General features: G+C 39.4%; 1 long non-coding RNA gene across 1 annotated transcript; it reads right to left on the bottom strand.

The window, feature by feature from the left end:
- Positions 1-1,890: 1,890 nt before the first annotated feature.
- Positions 1,891-3,980, bottom strand: LOC113875162. The gene is made up of 3 exons (XR_003506176.1): positions 3,887-3,980; positions 3,258-3,435; positions 1,891-2,099 (listed from the first exon to the last, which is right to left on the bottom strand). It is a non-coding gene; the product is annotated as an uncharacterized LOC113875162 (long non-coding RNA).
- Between the last annotated feature and the right edge of the window lie 880 nt (positions 3,981-4,860).

Raw genomic sequence — 4,860 nt, 5'->3', positions numbered from 1 at the left:
TTCTTTGCATTGATCACTGAGAAAGGCTTTCTTATTTCTCCTTGCTGTTCTTTGGAACTCTGCATTCAAATGGCTATATCTTTCCTTTTCTCCTTTGCCTTTTGCTTCTCTTCTTTCCTCTTTTCTTCTTTTCTTTTCTCCTTGGAAGAAAAGCAATGACCAACCTAGACAGCATATTAAAAAGCAGAGACATTATTTTGCCAGCAAAGGTCCGCCTAGTCAAAGCTATGGTTTTTCAGTAGTCATGTATGGATGTGAGAGTTGGACTAAGAAGAAAGCTGAACGCCGAAGAATTAATGCTTTTGAACTATGGCGTTGGAGGAGACTCTTAAGAATTGCTTGGACATCAAGGAGATCCAACCAGTCCATCCTAAAGGAAATCAGTCCGGAATATTCATTGGAAAGACTGATGCTGAAGCTGAAACTCCAATACTTTGGCCACCTGCTGCAAAGAACTGATTCATTTGAAAAGACCTTAATGCTGGGAAAGATTGAAGGCAAGAGGAAAGGGGTATGACAGAAGATGAGATGGTTGGATGGCATCACCGACTCGATGGACATGAGTTTGAGTAAGCTCCAGGAGTTGGTGATGGACAGGGAGGCCTTTCACGCTGCAGTCCATGGGGTTGCACAGAGTCGGATACGACTGAGCAACTGAACTGAACTGACTGAACCTAAGAGAGTACCCACCCAACAAAATGTTCCATCCCTATGTATCTAATCACTTTCTTGAATACAGAGGAGACTCTAATCCAAAATATGATCCAAAAATGAATGTTAGGTGGGAGTGATTAATATAAAGTCAGTATTCAGCACAGCAGGCAATGTTGATAGATGGCAGCTGGTTAAATAACTAATGTGGTATTGTGTTATAAAGACAAATTTCCATTCAGTAAAAAACCTTGAGATAAGATGAAGCCTAATAATCATTATGAATGTGTATGCAGGAATAAGTAGGTATCAAGCGCTACATATATTTAGCTGAAACTCAAAAAACTTAGAAATGACAGTGCTTCAGATTTCAACCTTATAAAGCTTCAGGAAATTACAGAAGAACCCTGGAATTACCAACTAGAACAAAAGAAGAAAAAACTGCCATTACCCTTAGGAGAAATCAGATGAAACCTTTCCCCTGAGCACCCACTCCAGCAAGTCGTGTACTTATCACATCCTATACATCACGTCACATCACTCACACCCCTGAGGTCCAAACTAATAGCATGCCCTCAGAAATTACTAGGAAATTTAGCTTAATTTCTTTTACTATTCTTGCTTTAATAGTCATGCTACCTTAATAGGGCCTCAAATCTTTTTTTGTAACTTTTCTGAGAGAATAACAAAGGAATTCCATGTTCTTGAATTTGAGTCAGTTGGAGAGACGTGGATGAACGTAGAGCCTGTTATACAGAGTAAAGTAAGTTAGAAAGAGAAAAACAAACATCATATATGAACACATAGATATGGAATCTAGAAAAATACTGCTGATGAACCTATTTACAGAGAAGAAACAGAGACGCAGACATTGAGAAGGGTCTAGTGGATACAGCGGGGGAAGGAAAGGGTCGGTCAAATTGAGAAAAGTAGCACTGGCATACATACAGCATCAGGTGTGAAATAGACAGTTAGCGGCAAGCTGCCGTGTAACACAGGGAGCCCAGCCTGGTGCTCTGTGGTGAGCTAGAGGGGTGGGATTGAGCAGGGAGGGAGGTTTAAGAGAGAGAGGATATATATATAAAATTATGACTGATTTGTGTTGTTCAACAGAGTCCACTCCAAGATTGTAAAGCAATAATCCTCAATTTAGAAAAAAACCCAGGTTCTTTCATGACACTGAGATTAATCAGAAGATCTACTGACTGTGTAAAGATTTAAGGAAAAATAGCCCTAAAAGTTTTGCTTAAAACTCTGAGAAGGCAGTGGAAAAAAAAAAAATCAAAACTACTCACAAAAATATCTCCATCAATCGTTCTTAAATGATCGGACTTTACCATCTGGAATCAATTGCCTTGTGATGGAGAAACAGATGTTCTATCAAGGTTGCTTTGTGATCAAACAAGCCAAGAGGAAGGGTAGGGCCAGCTTCTGAAACACGCAAAGCCCTATACAGAAAGGAGAAAATGATAAAGTAGATTGTCTTTGGCCAGAAGTGAAATGAGCAAGGGTAGGAGTTATGTTTTTTGGCTCACTCATAAGCCGTCAGTCCTGTAGCTGACCAAGAATCACCTCCACAGCTCGTCCTTATGTTTCTGATACATAAGAGAACTATAATCTTATCATTACTATATGTAATTCCTCTAGGTATATATTCCATGAGGGCACTGACTTTCACTGATTTTGTGCCTTGCATGAAGTAGGTCCTCATGGATGGATGGATGGATGGATGGATGGATGGATGGATGGATGGATGAATAAAGTTGCTAACCATGGAACTACACCCTTGGCTTGGATGCCTCTCCTGTCCCTTTTAGGTTGATACCAGCCACATCCAAAGCCCCTGAGAATCCAGTATCTTGGTTTAGAAGGATGCTGTGAAGGCCACCTCCTGCAGGCCTAAGATGGAAAACACAACTGTGCAGGTTGCTCCATGGAGCTGTGACATTGATTTCTGATCTAAGTTGAAGTCCACTTTACCTCTAAAATGTGAGTTATCAGGATTTTATAAATCTTACTCTATCTGCTATTTAAAAATTAAGTCAATTATTCACGTGCAGATAATCTTAGAGTTTTAAACTGAAGTATGGAGCTGCTCTTCATTTTCTGTCCTTTTTTTAAAATAAAGGAACATAAGTTCAGAAGAATGTGAAGGAAAGCAAAAGATAAATTTTGCATGTATTTAAGTAATTTTTCTTTTTTATACTTGGTAAAATGGTAAATTATTGGCTCTCAAGAATTAAAGTAAACTTGCATTTCTGGGATAACTCCTACTTTATTACTATCTAATATGTTTTTACATGTTATTGGATTTAATATGCTGATGTCTTATGAAGAATTTGGAACCTGTATGCATGAGAAATATTGGTTTGCAATTTTCTTCCCTGTTTTGTAGTATTTTTGACAGGTTTTAGCATCAGGGGCAGGCTGGCCTCATAAAACAGGTTTGGATATATTCCCATCTCCTTTATTCTCTGAGAAAGTTTGTATAAGATTGGTCTTTCTTAAATATGTACTAAAATTCAGCACTGAAACCATCTGGGCCTGGAGTTTTCTTAGAGTCAAAGACCAGTTTTGGGAACACATTTTACTCTTACCCAACTCACCTGAGAGAATGAATAATAAACATCTTCTCTTGGCATTTCATTTAAAACTTTTGAGCCACTGTTATTCAATCATCAGTGATGGTGACCAGGAATAACTTGTGAATTACTGGGATCAAAAATAGATATGATGTTCACAGGAAAAAAAATGCTCCATTTTCTATTTTGGATGAAAGATGACCTGATTAGACCAGAGAATTAAAAGCCCAGTTAGGTAATCCAAACTCAAATCCAGCAAGTCAAGGCCTGGGTGACCAACACTCTCAATGTGTTTCAAAGTACACACAGTATAATTTGTCTTTTTTGTCCCTGGCACTCTGATTACTGCCCATGTTCCTAATTTCTAGCAAAAAATAAAACATCACCGAGTCAGTCAGTGCACTGAAATCAGTTCAGTGAAGTAAAAACTGCCAAGAGCAGGCAGATTTGTATTATAGATACATATAATTTCTGGTTTTAACCCCCTATTCCCAAATGCAAGTCAGATTTTCAGGACTCTATTTCACTTGTGCACATAGCCAATGAATGCAGATGACTCCATAAAAAAGAGATTATGTATACTTTCAATGTATCATTTTGTACATTTTTCCATCCTCAATTATAAGTCTCAACAAACAGAACATTTGGTCTACCTGTGATTCAGTCTCCAAGTTGTTTCCGATTCTTCATGACCCCACGGACTGTAGCACGCCAGGCTTCCGTGTCTCTCACCATCTCCAAGAGTTTGCACAAATTCTTGTCCACTGAATCAGTGATACCATCTGACCATCTCGTCCTCTGCCACCTTCTTCTCCTTCTGCCTCAAGTCTTTCCCAGCATCAGGGTCTTTCCCAATGAGTCAGTTCTTCATATCAGGTAGCCAAAGTGTTGGAGTTTCAGCTTCAGCATCAGTCCTTCCAGTGAATATTCAGGGTTGATTTCCTTTAAGATTGACTGGTTTTATCTCCTTGCTGTTCAAGGGACTCTCAAGAGTTTCTCCAAGCATCAGTTCTTTGGTGTTCTGCCTTCTTCATGCTTCAGCTCTCATATCTGTACATGACTACTGGAAATACCATAGCCTTGGTCTACCTAAAGGACTATAAAATGCATTAGATTGAATGCATCAAAAGCCACTCAAAGGTGTTCCTACCAAAGGATGAAACATGGTTATAAAGAAATAAGATTGAATTATAATAAATGAACTATTTTCATTTCTTCTGTTCGCTGTGTCCTACTTCCAGTGAGTATACAGTCTTATTCTAAGTAAGGAACCCTACTCTTAGACGCCTTTGGAAGCTACACCCATTCTCCCAGTGGAGTGATTTGGGTCACAGTTAACAGATGAGAGGCAGCACTTGTAGCTCAAATGGTAAAGAATCTGCCTGTGATGCAGGAGACCAGGGTTCAATCCCTGGATTGGGAAGATCCTCTGGAGAAGGGAATGGCAATCCACTCCAGTATTCTTGCCTGGAGAATTCCATGGACAGAGGAGCCTAGAGGGCTAAAGTTCATGGGGTTGAAAAGAGTTGGACACGACTGAGAGACTAACACAGTAACAGATGAGAGCCATTACTGACTGTGTTGGATAATCTCCATTTGCCCCTCCAGAACTACTCTCTGTACCTCC

This window comes from Bos indicus x Bos taurus, chromosome 17 (genome assembly GCF_003369695.1).
Source record: "Bos indicus x Bos taurus breed Angus x Brahman F1 hybrid chromosome 17, Bos_hybrid_MaternalHap_v2.0, whole genome shotgun sequence".
In the NCBI taxonomy this organism is placed as follows: domain Eukaryota; kingdom Metazoa; phylum Chordata; class Mammalia; order Artiodactyla; family Bovidae; genus Bos; species Bos indicus x Bos taurus.
This window is presented reverse-complemented; position numbering and strand designations above follow the sequence as displayed.